This window comes from Mandrillus leucophaeus, unplaced genomic scaffold (assembly GCF_000951045.1).
Source record: "Mandrillus leucophaeus isolate KB7577 unplaced genomic scaffold, Mleu.le_1.0 Scaffold140, whole genome shotgun sequence".
Taxonomy (NCBI): domain Eukaryota; kingdom Metazoa; phylum Chordata; class Mammalia; order Primates; family Cercopithecidae; genus Mandrillus; species Mandrillus leucophaeus.
The window spans coordinates 3,916,111-3,936,993 of record NW_012101366.1 but is presented as its reverse complement, the minus strand read 5'-3'; the positions used below and the strand labels follow the sequence as shown (position 1 = coordinate 3,936,993).

Sequence of the window (20,883 nt, the reverse complement as noted above, 5' to 3'; positions counted from 1 at the left end):
GCACAGGCTTTGGATTAAAATCAAACCACATTTGATTCTTGGTCAACAATTATGTATTATATGATATTGGGAAAACGATTTAACCTTTTTATGATGCCTGGCACATACAAGTACTTCAGGTTATTATTACTAAGAATGACAAATCAGTTTTATTAAATATAAATTATAAATTAATCAAAATTGTATGTAAGTCCCAAGAAATTTGTGAGTTTGTTACTGTAATCAGAGTTAAATAAATACTTGCTATGAATGACTCATGAAAGAGGTGAGTTTTAGAGTTTTATAGGAGAAAAATGTAAATTCGTCTTTTTTTTTTGAGATGGAGTTTCACTCTTGTAAGCTGAGGTCTAGATGGTTTTTGCAGTAGATTTTTTAAACAAGCAATGCTCAATAACAAAAATTATTAGACAAAATTTTCTAAATATTAAAAAATTAATAACACTATTGAACTCTATAAAGCTATAATTAGTTGTATATCAAATCCATAAAGGCATTTTGGAAAATAAAAATTGAAGGCCAATCTCAGTAATAAATATATATACAAAAATTCTAAACTAATATGATCAAAAGGACTCTTACAGTATTATAAAAGGATAAAAACACAACAAATCGGGTTTATTTCAGGAATGCAAGGTTTATATAACACTCAAAGATCAATGTAATTCATATTAACATAATAAATGAAAATCATTTTCTTATTAAAAAATTTAAAAACCTACTCATGAAAATTCTTAGCAATATCTGAGAATATAAGGAAAACCTCTTGATCTGGAATGCATTACTATTTACAAAAAAGGAAGAAAAGCCAATAGTACCATCATAATTAATGGGAAAATATTCAATTCTTTCCCTCTGTGTTCAGGAAAAGTATAAGTCTGGCTACTGCCCCCACTTCTGGTCAACATTTCATGAACTTAAATATATTGCTTTATAGAAAATTATGCCCAAACCTAATGACTTAAAACAACAGCATTTTTACTATATATCATAATTATTTTTTACTATATATCATAATTCCTTACAGAATGAAAGTCTCAGAGTAGTTTCATTTCATTTTATTTTATTTTAAATTACGTAACCATTTATTAGTCAATTAGGCTACATATAGTTTTGCACCATAGCCAATAACAATTTTGTGCATGATGTTTTGTCTGCATTTTCTATTTTTATTTTTTTATGTTTGAGTCATACAAAAGTGGAATTAGTAGGAGAAAGGGTATGAATACTTTATTTTTTATGTGACAGTTCAGGGACCCAATAGGGCAAGGTAAAAGCTGCCAGTTCTAGTAATGCCTATCCCCAAAATTGGCCCGACTTCACCTTTGCCATGTGCTATTGGTAAATCAAGTATAAAGGCCATTAGTAGATCAAGGGAAGAAAGGCAGGAAGAAGAGAATTAGATTCAGTTTTTAATTGGTGGTTATCTTTCATTGTCCTACCCACAGAAAGGAAGAAATAAATCTGTTATTAACTGAATTTGACATTATCATCTGTATAAAGTCCAAAAAAACTACAACCTATTGGAATCAGACAAGAAATTTGGCAAGGCCACTAGTAAAAGGACACTATACAAAAATCAATTGTATTCCTATAAATCAACCAAAAAACATAAAAGATAAAATACTAAAAATATCATCTACAAAAGAATAAAATATATAGAGTACTTGGTAGCAAAACATACTAAGGATATTCCACACTAAATACTGCAAAATATTATTGTGATAAATTAAAGAATATCTACATAAATGGAGGCATATGCCACGCTGATGAATTGGCATGAAGACTGAATCGTATAGAGATGTCAATTCTCCTCTGATGGATCTATAGTTTCACTGTAGTCCTAATCACTCTCCCAGCAGTATGTGTATGTGTTTGTGTGTTTGTATTTTGAAAAAGCTGATCCTAAAATGTATGCAACATGTAAAGGGTTAAGAATAGCAATTTTGAAGAATAACATAACTTTAGAACCTGAACTACCATATTTAATAGTGACTAACAGACAGGTATGAATGCAAGAATAGACAATAAACCAGTAGGGAACAAATTAGAATTCAGAAACAGACCCAAACACATCATGACACCTGATGTTTGACAAAGCTGACACTGCAGTGCATTGGGGAAAGGATAACAATTATTTTTTTCAATAAATGGTGCTAGGTCAATTGGATATCCATTTGAAAACAAATAAGTGTTGAACTTTTATCTCACACAATCCACAAAATTCAATTCTAGTTGGATTGTAGATCTAAATGTGAAAGGTAAAAAAATAAAGCTTTTAGGAGAATACTTAGGATCATATGTCATGACCTTGAAATAGGCAAAGATTTCATAAACACCAGCCATAAAAGAAAAAAAGAGTAAGTTAGATTACATTAAAATTAAAAACTTCTGTTCATCTAAAGACACCATTATGGGAGAAAAAAAGCAAGCAACAGAGTGGGAGAAATTATTTGCACCACATATATCAGACAAAGAATTTTTACCCAGAATATAAAGTACTGCTGTGAAATGACAATCAAAAGCAAATAAGCCAACATGAACATGGATATAACTGAGTGGTATGAAACAAAAGATAACCAAGTACCCACAGGAAAACAGAGAAATGCAAATACAAACTGCAAGAAGACACCTCTACATGTTTACTAGAATGGCTAAACTTGAAATACAGGCAACAAAAAGGGCAGTAAGAATGCAAAGCAACTGAAAGTAACTTACACACATCTAATGGCACTGTAAATCAATGCAACCATGCTGATCAGCTATTTGGCAGTATCAACTAAACTGAAGGTATACAGGCATATCTTATTTTATTGTGCTTTGTTTTATTTCAATTCTCAGTTACTGCATTTTCTACAAATTGAAACCTTGTGACAATCCTGTATTGAGTAGATACATGGTGCCTTTTTTACAACATGTGCTCACTTCATGTCTCCCGGGTCACATCTTGTTAATTCTCACATTTCAAACTTTTTCGTTATTGTTATGTTTGTTACGGTGATCTGTGACCAGTGATCTTCAATGCTAGTATTATAATAATTTTGGGGTACCACAAACCGTTCTCTTATGAGTCTGTAAACTTAATTGATGAATATTATGTGTGTTCTGACTGCTCCACTGACGAGTCATTCTCCCATCTTTCTGCCTTTACTTGGGCCTCCCTATTTCCTGAGACACAACAATAATGAAATTAAGCCAGTAATAACCCTACAGTGGCCTCTAAGTGTCCAAGTGAAAGAAAGAATTGTACATCTCTCACTTTAAATCAAAAGCTAAAAATTATTAAGCTTAGCAAGGGAGGTATGTCAAAAGTCAAGACAAACTGAAGGCTAGGCCTCTGGCGCCAAGTAGCCAAATTGTGAATGCAGATGAAAGGTTATTTTTTCCTTTCTTTAAAAAATTGTTTTAAAAATTGATATATCATAGTTGTACGTATTTTTAAGGCACGTGTGATATTTTGATACATGTATGTAATGTGTAAAAAGTTCTTGAAGAAAATTAAAAGTGCCACTCCGGTGAAAGCACAAATGGTGGAAAGCAATACAGCCTTATTCTGATATGGAGAAAGTTTGAGTCAAACCAGCCAGAGCATTATTTTAAGCTAAAGGCTAACCCAGAGCAAGATCCTAACTCTCTTCAATTCTACAAAGGCTGTGAGAGGTGAGAAAGTTGCAGAAAATAAGTTTGAAACTAGCATGAGCTGGTTCATGAGGTTTAAAGAAAGGCACCATCTCCATAACAAAAAAGTACAAAGTGAAGTAGCAAGTGCTGATGTGGAAGCTGCAGCAAGTTATCCAGAAGATAAAGCTAAGATATTTGAAGAAGGTAGCTACACTAAACAACAGATTTTTAATTTAGACAAAATACCCCTCTTGGAAGAAGATGCCATCTGGGAGGATTTCATAGCTAGAGAGAAGTCAGAATGTGGCTTCAAAGCTTCAAAGGACAGGCTGACTCTTTAGTGACGGGCTAATGTAACTGGTGACTTTAAATTGAAGCCAATGCTCATTTATCATTCCAAAAATCCTGGGGCCCTTAAGAACTATGCTAAATCTACTCTGTCTGTCCTCTATAAATGGAACAACAAAGCCTGGACGACAGCACATCGGTTTGCAGCATGGTTTACATAATATTTTAAGCCCACTGTTGAGACCTACTGCTCAGAAAAAAAGATTCCTTTGAAAACACTACTGCTCATTGACAATGCTCCTTCTCACCCAAGAGCTCTGATGAAGATGTACAAGGAGATTCATATTGCTTTCATGCCTGTGAATACAGCGTATGTTCTGCATTTCAGGAGCCAAGGAGTAACTTGGGCTTATTATGTGAAAACTCCGTTTTGTAAGCTGCCGTAACGTGGTGATCCCTCTGATGGATCTGGGCAAAGTAAACTGAAAACCTGAAAAGGAGTCACCATTCTAGATGCCATTAAGAACATGAGTTAGGAAGGAGGTCAGAATATCAACATTCACAGGAGTTTGGAAGAAGTTGATTCCATCATGGATGAATTTGAGGGGTTTAAGACTTCAGCAGAGGAAGTCCCTGCAGATGTGGTGGAGATAGCAAGAGAACTGGAATGAGAAGTGGAGGCTGAAGATGTGACTGAATTGCTTTAATTTCACAATAAAACTTGAAAGAATGAGCAGTTGCTTCTTATAAATGAGGAAAGACAGAGGTTTCTTGAGCTGGAATCTACTCCTGTAAGATGCTGTGAATGTTGTTGAAACGACAACGAAATATTTAGATTATTACATAAACTTGGTTGATTAAGTAGCAGCAGGGTTGGAGAGGATTGACTTCAATTTTGAAAGAAGTCTTACTGTAAGTCAAACGCTATTAAACACCATTACATGCTACAGGTAAACATTTCATGAAAAGGAAAAATCGATGTGGCAGACTTTAATGTTGTCTTATTTTAAAAAATTGCCCCAGCCACCCCAACCATCAGCAACTACCACTTAATCTGTCAGCAGCCATCAACATTTAGGCAAGATCCTTCATCAGCAAAAAGCTTATGACCTGCTGAAGGCTCAGATGATCATTAGCATTTTTTAGTAATAAAATATTTTTAAATTAAGGTATGTATTTTTTTTTTTGACAATGCTATGGCATACTTAATAGACAACAGTATAGTGTAAACAACATGTACTGGGAAATTAAAAAATTTGTGTGACTCACTTTATTGTGAGCTTCACTTTATTGTGGTGGTCTGGAACCAAACCCTCAGTATCTCCAAGGTATGCCTGTATATTCCTGTAAAAGCATAACTAACATTTCGTCCTGCTAATATAATGAATAAACAATATGTATCACATGACACAGAGAAAACAAAATACTTTTCACCCAGAGATACAGCAGGAATAATAGGTACACCTGTGTAGTTCTGGGCCTCAAAATAAATGAAACCTTGAACATTTCCTGGAGCCCTTGCCTGCCCTGTAAAAATAGCTTTATTGCTGATTTTGTGATGCTGATATCTGAAGATAGACCATGATCTTCACAGACAAAATAATCATATAGAAATGTTGCTCTTTTCCCACCATGAATTGATGAATCAACTAATGTAAACTTGCTGATTTTTTCAAACAGTTTGCTCATTTTTAAATTTTTTTTTTTTTGAGCCTTCTGGAATCTGAGTCCTTTGCACTACTTTGCAAATAAACTTTTCTTCTTCAAGTCTGCAAGTCTTCTTTTGACAATCTTAAAACACACTAATAAGTTCCTAGTTTTACAACCAACACTGCAAGCGTAAGTTTAACAGACATGTATAAGACTGTTCACAGCAAAACATGAATAAATTCATGTGGTACAGAATGAATAGAGTAGACTAAATAAATGAATTGTAGTTTATTTGTTCAATGAAATACTATCCCACATAAGAATGAGCATGACACGTTGTTGTGAGGAACAGCTCAGCACACATAAGGTTGATTCAGTGTCAGTCCTGCTTGTGTGGAAAACAGAAGCCATGTATGTGAAAGAAAAAGTTTCTTTCTGAACAAGTTCCTTAGAATCCTGAGTGACTCCAAAAATCCAGAAAGACTTTGGTCAGGGATGATGTGAAAGGGTGGGAGTGGGGGTTAGTAGTGGTTGAAATGGTTGGAAGAAAGAGAGTTACATTTTAATACAAATAAAAGAGACTTAAGCTTGTAGAGAGAGGAAAGCAAAGGAGAATCAGCATGTCCAGGCATGGTTTTAGCCTTGCCAAGGCTGATGAGCAATAAATCTTCAGCTACTTACTTGTCTCTTCTAATCCGGCCCACGATTAAATTGATTAGCTTAATACATCTCCTAAACATTTCATGAATGTAATGTCCTTCAATGATAAGTATGAATATAACTGAAGCAGGTTATACAACTGCAGATTTATCTAGTTAGAGCTTCTTAACCATAATATGCAAGTGCATGAATCATCAAATGCCATTCAATATTTGATGATCCAGCTCCTATATATGCAGGCACTAGAAACACAGAATAAAATATAAGATTTGGGCCGGGCACAGTGGCTAACATCTGTGATCCCAGCACTTTGGGAGGCTGAGACAGGCAGATCACGAGGTCAAGAGATCAAGACCATCCTGGCCAATATGGCGAAACTCCATCTCTAGTAAAAATACAAAAATTAGCTGGGCGTGGTGGTGCCTGTAGTCCCAGTTACTCAGGAGGCTGAGGCAGGATAATCACTTGAACCCAGGAGGCACAGGTTGCAGTGAGCCAAGATCGCGCCACTGTACTCCAGCCTGGCGATAGAGTGAGACTGTCTCAAAAAAACAAAAACAAACAAAAAACCCATAAGACTTGGTTCCTTTACTCAAAAGAGCTAAAAACATACAACAAGAGATAAAGTTACCACATATGAAACCAGTGAGTGGGTGTAAAAATTACATTTCAGTGTCTATACCTTGTGTTAAGGGCTAGTACTCAAATGTCCAGCAGGGGATCTCAGCTGAGATAAGAGCCTATGAGGTGCAGCACCAGGAAGCATCTGTGATAATTTTGTAACAACATCACTGGAACTGCATACATCTTTATGCTACAGTAATATTTAGACCACCTGTGGTATTAAATGTAAGGTTTTACTTAGGTGTGGGACTAATCATTATTTTCCAACATACCTAAGTGGGATACGAGCTCGATGCCCTTGAGCAAGAAAACCTCTGGATAATTCTAGATTTTGGAATTCATCTTGACCAAGTCACTCTGGCAGCTTTTATATGAAATGAAAGGTCAGTAACACTTAGGATCCCTGGCAACCTTGCTATGGGGAGTCCTTCACTGATTGTAACACAGAAAGAAATTGTGTCCACGTTCTCACTTTAAAAGGGACCACTGAGTTAGCACAAGCCATTAAAATCAAGATGGTGCCAGAAGTATTGAATTTCCAGCTCAAAACCAACACAGCAACAGCCAGACGTGAAGTCCAGCTTTGAGATGGGCACCTGGGTTTTCATTCTCTTGGCAGTAGCAAAGATTATAAGGATTCACAAGCATTTGTAAGGGCCCCTGAAGGGTTTCAGAAATGTTTGGGAAGATTCACCATGAGAAAAATCTAGGTTCTCTTTCAGTGCAGGGCTTGGAAGCATTCATCTAAGTGTCACTATATACATTCACTCAACAAACAATTTATTGAGAATCTGTTCCCATACCTGGCAGGATTCTAGTCTTTGGGGATATAACAGTGAATAATATAGATAAGGAGCCTACTTTCAGAGAGATTATATTCTAGTGAAGAGAGAGGGAATGTATAAACTTGAAAACAAATACAAAGGTTACAGAAAATATTAATACTTCTGAAGAAAAGTTAAATGGTAATGACATGAGGAGTGCCTGGGTTAGGGTGAGTCCTTTAGTCAGGGCTGCTGGCCAGACCACTCTGTGAATCTAAATGGTGAGAAGCAGGCAGCAGTATGAAGATAAGGGAAGAAAGAATACCACAGCTTCAAGAAGCCTTGGACATGTTGGTTACAGTAGCATTTACTTGGGGGAATTTACTTGACTCCTTGAGTTTACAGACAACTGTCATAAAGGTTCCTGGGGAAGTCCTATAGTCTTTGATGTATGCTAATGGATGCACTGGAATGGCAGGAGAAAGACAATTAGAGAAATTACACAGAGTCAGCATTGCTCTTGCACTGATGGCGTATCTGAAGACAGCCTATCCAAAGACCTCCACAGGTCTCCCAAGCTTTACCTCCACAGGCACATGCAGAGCTAAATTAATCACTGAATCTCTGCAGCTCCAACAGTATATTAATATTCCTTTACCAATGCCCTCACATTGAATGTTACTACAGGGGCTTCATGTTTTAGTGAAAAGATGTGAAATTTTGAAGTTTGAAGACTTGAGTTCAGGTCTGGATTCTACCTGATGAAACTGAGTAAACTTAGACAAGCTACATAATCATTCTGGTCTCAGGCACTTTATCTGTAAGTCAGAATGATGATACTAAGATCATGGAGTTATCGCAGTGATGACATGAGGTCTATATTTATAAAAAATTGTTGTTCATTCCAAAACATAATGCTAATATTTGCCTTCAGAATGTATTTAACCTGAGCCAAATCCAATCGCAAGGTGAATTGACTATCCTCTTAAATATCTGCTACACAACAGATATATCCTTTATATCTCTCTTTCCTTAGGAATTGACAACCAAGAAGAGCTGACTGGTATCTCCAGATGAAGCAGCTGACTCTAGCCTCTCTCCAAAAGGACAAGTGAACTCTCAGCTTCTCGCTGGGTTTATCCAGTGCGTCATGTGAAAGTTCAGGGCATGAATCCATTCAGCCTAAAGCAATTCACGTTAGAAATATTTGAGCCACACCTCTGTTCATTCACCTTAGCTTCCGACAGAGCCTGTGGCCATTCCTGACTCATACTTCAATGTGTTCAAATGAGAGGGAGGAGGACTACAGTAGAATGTTACCTGTGACAGTGGCCAAGGACCACAGCAATTCAGATCTACTCACTGATAAATAGTAACAGTAATAGTACAGTAATAAATAGTAACAGATAATAGAATACTTTTCTGATCTTCCTCTATGGTTTCTTTTTTCTTTTTTAAAAAATATTTGAGTTAAATCTTTCCAAAAAAATAAATCACAGGGCTACCCACCTCTGAAAGCAAGGTGCACCTAGACAGTGCAGTCTTGTAATGAACGCTTCCCTTTTTAGTATGAAGCAATTGAAATGCAAAAAAAAGGAACGTCCACAGAAGACTTAACCCAAGTCTTGAGACTTGCTGTGATTGAGAGGAAGCTGTGATTTCTAGGCCACATGTGGCTTGCCTGGCTTTTCAATAACTCATAATTTACTTTTATTTTAATTTGCAAGGATTTTTAATTAGATATATTTATTAAATTTTTTAAATACTTTTAAATGGATACATAATAATTATACATATTTATGGAGTACATATGATATTTTGATACATGCATACAATGTGTAATGATCAAATCAGGTTATTTAGGATATCCGTCACCTTAAATATTAAGCATTTCTTCTTGATGGGCACATTTTAAATCTTCTAGACATTTTGAAATATGCAATAAATTATTTTCAACTATAGTCACTCTACTGTGTTATTAAACACTGGAAGTTATTTCTGCCATCTAACTCTGGGAGTTACCCATGAACCAATCTCTCCTCATCCTCCCCCTCAACCCTTCCCACCTTCTGGTATCTATCATTCTATTCTCTGTCTCTATGAGATCAAGCTTTTCAGCTCCCACACGTGAGCGAGAACTTGCGGTATTTGTCTTTCTGTGGCTGGCTTACTTCACTCAACGTAATGACCTCCATTTCCATCCATGTCACTGCAAATGACAGGATTTCAATATTTTTCATAGCTCAGTAGTATTCCAAAGTGTATATATATACCACATTTTCTTTATGCATTGACAGACATTTTGGTTGATTCCATATCTTAGATATTGTGAATACTATTGCAATAAACATGGGGTGCAGGTATTTCCCATACTGATTTGTTTTTCCTTTGGATAAATATGCAGTAGTGAGATTGCTCAATCATATTGTAGTTCTATTTGTAGTTATTTTGAGAATCTCCATACTGTTTTCCATAATGTCTGTACTAACTGACATTCCCACGAACAGTGTATAAGAGTTTCCTTTTCTTCATATCCTTACCAACATTTGTTCTTTTTGATCTTTTGATTGTAGCCATTCTCAGGTGAGATGATATCTCATTGTAGATTTGATTTGCATTTTCTGGATGATTAATGATGTTGAGTATTTTTTCGTATACCTGTTAGTCATTTGTATGTCTTCTTTTGAGAGGTGTCTATTCAGGGATTTTGCCAATTTTAAAATCAGATAATTATTATTACCATTATTATTGCTATTGGGTTGTTTGAGTTCCTCTTATATTTTGGGTATTAGTTTTTTGTCAGAAGAATAGTTTGCAAATATTTTCTCCCATTCTACAGGTTGTCACTTCGCTCTGATGATTGTTTCCTTTGCCACACAGAGGCTTTCAGTGTAATGTAGTATCACTTGCCAATTTTTGTTTGTGTTGCCTGTGCTTTTGAAGTCTTAGCCATAAAATCTTTGCCTAGACAAATGTGCTGAAATATCTCCCCTATGTTTTATTCTAATAAAATAAAGTTTCATAGTTTCAGCTCTTATGTTTCAGTCTTTAATCCATTTTGAATTGATTATTTTATATGATGACAGAGAAGGGTCTAGTTTCATTCTTCTGTATATGGATATCCAGTACCATTTTCCCAGCACCATTTATTGAAGACACCGGCTCTTTCCCAATGTATGTTCTTGGCAACTTCGTCAAAATCAGTCAGCTGTAAATACATGGATTTATTTCTAGGTTTTCTATGCTGTTCCACTGGTCTGTGTGTCTGTTTTTATACCAACACCATGCTGTCTTGGTTACTATATTTTTGTAATATATTGTGAAGTTAGGTAGTGTGATGCCTCCAGCTTTGATCTCTTTGCTCAGTATTGCTTTGGTTTTTCGGAGTATTTTGTGTTTTCATGCAAATTTTAGAATTATTTTTTTCTATTTATGTGAAGAATGTCATTGGAATTTTGACAGAAATTGAATGTGTACATTGCTTTGCATAGTATGGTCATTTTGATCATAATAATTCTTCTGTTCTATGAGTATGGGATGCTTTTCCATTTGTTTGTGTCCTCTTCAATTTCTTTGAGACAGAGTCTTGCTCTGCTGCCTAGGCTGGAGTGCAGTGGCACAAACACAGTTTACTGTAGGCTCAACCTATTGGGCCCAAAGTGGGCCTAGCCTTCTGAGTAGCTGGGACTACAGGCACGCACCACCACACCTGGCTCCTTTTTTTTGTTTTTTTATAAAGATGGGATCTTGCTATATTGCCCAGGCTGGTCCCAAACTCCTGGCCTCCAACAGTCCTCCTACCTTAGCCTCCAAAAGTTCTGGGATTACAGGCATCAGCCATTACACCTGGCCAGTCTTCAGTGTCTTTTATCAATGTTTTTCCTGTTTAGGGCGTTCACCCTGTACATCTCCATTGGTTAAATTTATTCCTAAGTATATATATTTTTTTGGTTTGGCAGCAATTGTAAATTGGATTATGTTCTTGATTTCTTTTTCAGCTGGTTTACTATTAGTATGTGAAAACACTACTGATTTTTATATGCTGATTTTATATCCTGCAAAATTACTGAATTTGCTTATCAACATTACTGAATTTGCTTTAGAGTTTTTGGGTGGAGTCTTTAGGTTTTTCTATATATAAGATTATGTTATCTACAAAGAAGGACAATTTGACTTTCTCTTTTCCAGTTGGGATGCCTTTAATGTTTTTTCTATTGTCTGATTATTCTGGGTTGGACTTCCAGTACTACGTTGAATAAGAGTGGTAAAAGTAGTCATCCTTGTTTTGTTTCAGTTCTTGGAGGAAAGGCTTTCAGCTTCTCCTCATTAAGCATAATGTTAGTGGTGGGTTTGTCATATATGGCCTTTATTATATTGAGTTATGTTTCTTGTATGTCTAATTTGTTAAGAGTTTTTATCATGAAAAGAAGTTGAATTTATCAAATGCTTTTTCTGCATCTATGGAGATGATCATGTGGTGTATTATTCTGTTTCTGCATTGCTCTAAAGAAATATCTGAGGCAAGGTAATTTATAAAGAAAAGAGTTTTAATTGGCTTATGATTCTGCAGGCTATACAGGAAGCATGGCACCAGCATCTGCTCACCTTCTGGTGTGGCCTGAGGGAGCTTTCACTCACGGCAAAAGGTGGAGCAGAAGTAGCGTGTCACATGACAAGAGTGTGAGCAAGAGAGAGAGAAGGAAGAGGTTTCAGACTCTTCAACAACCAGACCTTGAGTGAACTGAGTGAGAATTCACTTATCACCACAGGGGTGGTGCTAAAGGGTGGTACTAACCCATTCATGAAGGATCTACCCTCATGATCCAATTACCTTCCACCATGTGATTCCCAGTGTTGGAGGGAATCACATTTCAACATGAGATTTGAAGCAGACAAATATCCAAACCATAACATATGTTTTTGTCATTCATTCCTTTGATGTTATTTATCACATTTATTGATTTGTGTATGTTGAACCATCCTTGCATCTCTGGAATGAATCCCACTTGACCATGATGTAACATCTTTCTGATATGCTGTTGCATTTGGTTTATTAGTATTTTGTTGAGGATTTTTGCATCTATGTTCATTAGGTATATTGGCTTTTAGTTTTCTTTGTGTGTGTGTGTGTCCTCTAATTTTGGTATCAGCATAATGCTGGCCTCATAGAATGGAAACCAAAAGGAGGCAGCAGTATATAAGTTATATAAGGCAAAAAACATAAATAGGGACAAAGAAGGTCATTATATAATAAGAAAGGAATCAATTCAGCAAGAGGATATAACAATTCTAAGTGTATATGCATATAATACCAGAACACCCAGATACATAAAGCAAATATTATTACAGCTAAGGAGAGAGATAGATTTCAATACATTAATAGCTGGGTTCTTCAACACTCCAACACTCCCTTTTTTTCACTTTTTTGGAAATTGCTTGAGAATAATTAGTATCAGTTCTTCTTTATAAGTTTGGTAAAATTCAGCAGTAAAGCCATCCAGTCTTGGACTTTTCTTTCTTGGGAGACTTTTTATAACTGATTCAATCTTACTACTCATTATTGTTCTGTTCACGTTTTCTGTTTCTTTCTGGTTCAATCTTGGTAGGTTGTATGTGTTCAATAATTTATCTATTTTCTCTAGATTTTCCAATTTTTTAGTGTATAGTTCTTCATAATTGTCTCTAATGATCATTTGTATTTCTGTGATATCAGTTGTAATATCTCTTTTTCATTTCTGATTTTATTAATTTGTGTCTTCTCTTTTTCTTGGTTAGTCTAGTAATATCATCTTTTAAAAAAACACAACTTTTTGTTTCACTGACTCTTCGTAATTTTCTTAGTCTCTATTTTGTTAATTTCTGCTCCAATTTTTATTATTATTTTCCTACTATTAATTCTGGGTTTGTTTTTTTCTTGTTTTTCTAGTTCCTTGAGAAGCATTGTTAGGTTGTTTATTTGAAACTTTTCCAGGTAGGTGCTTATTGTTATAAACTTCCTACTTTCACTGTATCTTATGGGTTTTGTATATTGTGTTTTCATTTTTATTTGTTTTAAGATGTTTTTAAATTTCCTTCGTAATTTCTTCATTGACCCAATGGTCATTCAAGAGCCTGTTGTTTAATTTCCATGTACTTGTTCAGTTTCTAAAGCTTGTCATTACTGACTTTTAGTTTTATTCCAATGTGGTCTGAGGAGATACTTAACAAATTTCAAATTTTAAATAAATTTTGATATTTGTTTTATGACCTAATATATGGTCTATTATGGAGAATGTTCCATGGGATGATGAGAAGAATGTATAGTCTGCAACTAACTGTTAGATGAAATGTTCTGTAAATGTCTGTTAGGTCCATTTGGTCTGTAGTGCATATTAAATCATTGTTTCTTTGTTGATTTTCTGTCTTGATGATCTTCCAGTGCTAAAAGTGGAGTGTTGAAGAACCCAGCTATTATTGCATTGCAGTCTATCTCCTTAGCTGTAATAATATTTGCTTTATGTATCTGGGTGCTCAGGTATTATATGCATATACACTTAGAATTGTTATATCCTCTTGCTGAATTGATCCCTTTCTTATTATATAATGACCTTCTTTGTCCCTATTTATGTTTTATGATATAAGTATAACTTATATACTGCTGCCTGTTTTTGGTTTCCATCTGCATAAAATATATTTTTCAGCCCTTCACTTTTAGTCTATATGTGTCTTTACAGGTGAAGTGAGTTTCTTGTAGGCAGCAAATAGTTGAGTCTTTCTTTTGCTCCATTCAGCCAGTCTGTATCTTGCAATTTGGGAATTTAAACCATTTACATTCAAGGTTGTATTTGATAGGTAAGGACTTACTGCTGTCATTTGGTTAATTGTTCTGTGATTGTTTTGTATAACCTTTGTTTCTTTCTTTCTCTTTTATTGTTTACCTTTGCAATTTGGAGGGGGTTTTTACAGTGGCAACTTCTGCCTTTTTCTCTTTTGTGTAACTACCGTACCAGGGAGTTTTATACTTTGTGTTTTTGTGATAGTAGATATTGTTCTTTCACTTCCAGATGTAGGATTCCCTTAAGCATTTCAAGTAGGGCTGGTCTAATGGTGATGAATTCTCTCAGTTTTTGCTTGTCTGGTAAATACTTCATTTCTCCTTCATTTTTAAAGGACAACTTTTCTAGGTATAGTATTCTTGGCAGGCAGATTTTTTCTTTTTTTAGGACTTTGAATATATTCTCTTATTCTCTCCTGGCTGGTAAAATTTCCACTGAGAAATCCACTGTTAGTCTGAAGGGAATTCCCTTATATATAACTTGATGTTTTTCCCTTGCTGCTTTTAGAATTCTCTCTTTGTCTTTGACTTTTGACAGTTTGACTATAATGTGCCTTGGAGAAGACTTTTTGAGTTGAATCTATTTGGGGATCTTTTGGCTTCCTATATCTGAATGTCTATCTCCTTCCAAGACTTTGGAAGTTTTCAGTTATTGTTTCATTAAATAGATTTCCTATGTCCTTGCCTATCTTTTCTCCTTCTGGAATTCTCAAATTTCAAATATTTGGTTGCTTTTTTGGTTTCTCTTTTGTTATGTAGGTTTTCTTCTTCCTCATTTCCTTCCTTCCTTCCTTCCTTTCTTTCTTTCTCTTTCTTTCTTTCTTTCTTTCTCTTTCTTTCTTTCTCTTTCTTTCTTTCTCTTTCTTTCTTTCTTTCTTTCTCTTTCTTTCTTTCTTCCTTCCTTTTTCTCCTTCCTTCCTTTCTCTCTCTTTCTTTCTCTTTCTTTCTTTCTTTCTTCTTTCTTTCTTTCTTTTTCTCCTTCCTTCCTTTCTCTCTCTCTCTCTCTTTCTTTCTTTCTTCCTTCCTTCCTTTCTCTCTCTTTCTTTCTTTCCTTTTTCTTCTTTCCTTCTCTCTTTCTTGTATCACTGGATTATTTCAAAAGACCTGTCTTCAAGTTCAGAAATGCTTTCATCTGATCTGGTCTATTGTTGTAGCTCTCCATTGTATTTTTTGTTTCATTCAATGAAGTCTTTAGTTCTGTATTTTTTGTTTGCTTCTTTATCTCTCTTTTTGTTAAACTTCTCATTGATATACTGAATTGTTTTCCTGATTTATTCATATTGTTTGTGTTCTCTTGTATTTCACTGAATTTCTTCAATATCATTACTTTGAATTCTTTTTCAGATAATTCAAAGATTTTATTTAAATTGAGATATGTTACTAGATAATCATTGTGCTTCTTTGGAGGTGTCGTGTCTGCTTTTTCATGTTTCTTATATTTTGCTGATATTACATTGATATCTCCACATCTGATGTAACAGTCACTTCTTCCAATTTAATGATTTGGCTTTAGTAGGAAAAGATTTTCTCCTACTAAAGTAGATGTACTATCATGTTGGTTGGGTAGGGTGCTTGGCTTTGATTCTGGGTGGGTACAATAGTATGATCTCTGTATGATTTCTTTGGCTGTTAATCAGCATCAGTGGTGTCTGTGTGTTCCTTAGTGACATAGGCTGCTCTTGTTATTGGAGGCTGTGATGAGGTTTTGCTTGGGATGGAAACACCAGGCAGGCTGATCCTCAGGCACCTGTGGTGGACCAGATATGCCAGTTCTCAGGCCCCAGAGTGACATATGCAGGCACCGGAAGAAGCAGGTACTGGTGGGCCAGTCCTTGGGCCTCTAGGTAACTTGTTTGGGTGCTGGCCGTAGCAGAGGGTGAGGTAAGCAGGGGGCTTCTTGCACCCTCAGAAGACGTGTTTGGTGTTGACAGTGGCAATAGCCATAACAAGCCAATCTTAGGCTTCCTGAGTGGCACATTTGGGTGCCATCTTGGTGATAGTGGACTGAGTGGGCCAGTCCCCAGTTCTCTAGGTGAGACAAGCTGATAGGTATTAGTGGCAACTGTGATAGGCTGTGTGAGCTTATCCCCAGGCCCCTTTCAGCATGTTTGGGTAGTGGTGGTGGGCAGTTGGACCCATACTCAAACTCCCAGAAGATGTGCACGGGCACAGTCATGGTAGATAGACAGACAGGGGCTGATCCCCAGGCCCCTGGATGAGAAACCAGCAGTGGCAGCAGTGGGTAGGACAGACCTGTCCTCAGGCCCCTGAATGGTGTAAGTGGGTGCCAATAACAGCATGCTGGGCAGATCAATCCCCAGATCCCCTACAATGTGTGTGGGTGCCAGCAGTGTCAGATGGAATGGATCAATCCTGAAGCCTTTGGCCAGCACACTCAAGCACTGTCAGTGGTGGAAGTGAGCAGAATAGAGCTGTCTTCAGACTCCTGGGTGGCTTAAGCAGGCACTGGCTGCAGGAGGCAGAGTGGACCTTTCCTTAGGCCTTGGGACAGTGCCCAGGTGGGCCAGTCCCCAGACCCTGTAAGGGTGTATGCATGTTTTCAACAGTCCTGCTATTGAAGTGCACAGGCACCTGTCAGTGTCAGTGGCCTAGGCAAGTGGCTCTCAGGTTCTGGTGAGCACATGCTTTGACTCCCTTTGTCTTGGTGGCATTCTCCCTGGTGTGCTCCACCACCTACTCCCTTGGATGTAGGACACTGCATGGGCTAGAATGCTGGAGACTCAGTCACACTGCTGGGTCTAGCTGGCATCGTGATACTGCAGCTTTCTGGGTGAATGTTGGGGGATGTCAGCAGGGCTCCAGGGATGTGGAGTTATTGGGCCCAAGCACGGGATATAATCGATTGTGGGCTGGGCTCTCAAAATTGCACCATGCTGCAGCTGCTTGGGTCTCAGTGGTTATGTGGAACCCAGCATAAACTTTCTCTCTCTGGAACAATGCCTCTGCATAGTCTCTAGCAAGCTCCCTGTAGTAGTCACAAGGCCTGTGAGGGTCAAGGGGCTCTCCCATCGCTGAGGTTGCAGGAGTGTGCAGTAGGAATGTGGACCACTGGACATTTCTCATATTTTCCCTGCAATAGGGAGTTCCTCCTAGCCAGGCAGACTGCTTTGCTTCCTTCTCCTCCTTTGTCTGAGGTTTCCTCTCACTTCCTTGCTGAAATCATTTCTCTCTCAGAAGCTCTATTCTAGGTGTGGTTACATACTTGCTGTTTGGTTCTTCTTTGTGGAGGAGGTGAATGCCAGGTCCCTCTAGTCACTCATTTTGAAGCTTCCTCTGAGGATCTAATTTCAAAGCAAAGGGTTCAAGAGGAAAAAGGCTCCCAGGGGCTCAACATGATATATAAAGAAACTAGATATTTGTCTTCCAGCTGGGTGGTGCCAGAGGTCATGTCACCATACATAAAGTTGAGTCCTGGCATCTGGCTTTTCTGAGAAGTTGTGGCATTTGGTCTCATTATTCACCTGATGGATTTGTTTCTGCTTATTGCTGCTGTCACACATTACCACATACTTAGTGGCTTAAAACAACATAAATTTATTCTCTTACAGTTCTGAAAGTCAGATGTCAAAAATGAGTCTTATAGGGCTAAAATCAAGATGCTGGTAGGCCTGATTCCTTACAGAAGATCCAGGGGAGAATTGATTCCGTGGTCAGTTCAGTTTCTAGAGGCTGCTGGCATTTCTCGGATTGTGGCATATCATGACAATCTCTATTTCCATGGTCACACTGCCTTCTACTACTCACTTTGATATCCTGCCTCTCTCTTAAAAGGATCATTGTGATTATATTGGACCCACTCGGATAATTCAGTATAATTTTTCTATCTCAAGATCTTTAGTTAAATCGAAACTACAAAATCCTTTTTTGCCATATAAGGCAACTTTCACAGAACCTTGGTATTTGGATGTGGACATATTTGGTGGTTACGGTTCAGCCTAGCACACTTGGGATGCCTGGTTCAAACCATCCTGCCTACCTGAGAATGAGGGACTTTTCCAACCAGGGGAGGAAAGCTCATACTGGCTTAAATTGAGGGGAAGGTAATCACATTTTCTTCCTTTCTCTATTCCAACACCTTGGTTAATCCTTGACATGCAATAGGTGCTCGAAATGACAAAGATTGCTATTGTCCCCCAGTTTGCGTTTCATACCTTGTCCTTTGTCAATAGAATCCCGTTTTACCTACAGCACTTACCAGTAGGTGTTTTCAAGTTCTGGCTAATGGAAACAGAAGAGATGTGTATCACTTCTAGATTATACTCTTAGAGTGAAGCAGAGAGCCCTTCTTCCCTTTCTCCTCCCCTTCTCACTAGCTAGAATTAAAATATGAAAATGGAAACTCTGGCCATTGGGTTAGCCCATGAGGTCGAAGCCATGAGCTGCAGATCAATTAGGTAGACAGAACCTGGATCCTCCACACAGTAAAACAGCCTTGGACTGTTTATGCTCAGACTCTTTACAGACAATTGAATTAGACAGCAATAAACTTTTCTCTTGTTTGGACCTTTGTTATAGCAACTAAACTCTTATCCTAAAATAGCACTCTATATATGAAGTTAATAATGGAACAAACAAATTTTATCCAAAGCTTTGCCACAAATTGGCTATATGATCTTACAAAGATCGGTTTGCCTCTCTGAACCTTAGTTCCTTTAGCTGGAAAACAGAAAGGATAATAATATGCACATGATGTGTTGCAAATATCAAATGAAAGGGGACATGTGAACATCATTTTTGAACTCTAAGGCACTTGACAAATATAAGGGTTGAAAGATTAAAATGTAATTTCTGATTTCTCTTCAAACATGCTTGGCTTTTTAACATTTTATTGTCTAAAAGGCTCTGCCAATTTTCTCATTGACTTTCATTTATTTAATAAGGTCACCAATATAATTTGTAGAATGTATATAAATTTTTTTCTTCTAGGACTTAATAAGTCTGTGTTTATTTTGGATGGGAAAAATGGGGTCCATTTATTTTTATTCTCTGAATTTGTCTTTGTAGAAATGTTTGCCAACCACAGGCTTAAAAAATGTCTATTCTTCTGTTAGTGACTCTGTGCAAGTGAACATGGTTACCCAATTGCAGATTCAGAAAGAACAGCTTAAAAAGGGAATTTGAAAGGCTGCATGTTGGGGTGGGTTAGAGGGCAAGTTACAGAAATTAGGACTGGCTGTCCACAGAGTGTGAAAATGGCAAATAACTAACCTTTCCTACACAAAGAAGGTCTGGAGACATATTATGTGGCCCAGGGAGCAGGCAGACAGTAGATTCTGATGTTCTCAATAATGCATTTTGTCTTCCAGCTTCAGCTCTCTGGATTAAGCCACAGTTTAAGTTCCATATTCAGAAAGGGCTAATAGCAGAGTTTGAAGAGTCCAATGGTGAAGGGAGGAGACCGGCTGCTGGGCATTCCCTCCTAGGCTCCCATTGGCCATTTGGTACCAAACAACAACTCCTTAAACCCTTCTCTTGACTTTTTGATTCTTCTTTATCCTTCGTTTTCATTCCTTACCATTCTAGCCTCTATGGGACCAGAGATGTAGCAAAATAAAATGAGCATTTGGGAGCCAGAGTGGATAATAATGAACTCTTACATTTTGAAATGAACAGCACTTAAGTAAAAGCATTATCAATGTTCAATATAATGGGAGAGTAAATGAATATATGGTTTATCTGGTTATTCCTTTGTTCATGCATATAAAACTCACATTTGCATTTTTTTCTTTTCTTAACAAAAGTTCTTCATTGCCAAAATTTTACTATGTTTTGTGCAAATTTAAAGACAATTCCTAATAAGCAATTAAATTTCAAGTTTACAAGTCAGTGGTCACACAGAGCTTTCTTCTGTTCCTTTTGTGTTTGGCATATATTGGGCATCTTTTGGGAGCTGTTATACATGCAAAGAATACTTCTTCTGGATGAATAATGAACTAGTACCTGCAAAACCACCCAGTACACTGTAATTATAAAATGGAAGCTCATAATTCGTGCATGGACCACTTCTTTTATGAGTTACTTGACTTTCTTTACAAATTTTCTTATTGTAGAGGCTCTGTCTCCTGGATCTACCTTTAATAATAGTGATAATCATAATAACTGTAATAATACAGCATTACTTTCTAATTAAAAAGAAAATTTCTTCTCAAAAGCTCAAAGCACTTCACAGACATTATCTCATTCATTCTCATAACCTGTCTGGGCTGCTTGTTGGTCACTAGCAACATCACAGTAACAAGAGGGTCATATTCTACTTCTTAATACTCTTATAAGGCCAGGATGGCAAGGGGAACCTTCAGACTTCCCAAAACCTGGAGGAAACTATTCGTCATTTCTGAGAAGTCTTCATTATGCAACTTTAGACATCAATAATGAGATACAAACCATGACTCGCCACCTGCACCTTGATGGAAAGGAAACTTTTAATGGTTTTGGCATGTACTT

At 37.0% G+C, this 20,883-nt stretch overlaps 1 long non-coding RNA gene across 1 annotated transcript in view; it reads right to left on the bottom strand.

The window, feature by feature from the left end:
• The window catches only part of LOC105534977, a 144,093-nt gene that overhangs the window by 1,490 nt on the left and 121,720 nt on the right, over positions 1-20,883 (bottom strand). The window lies entirely within an intron of this gene.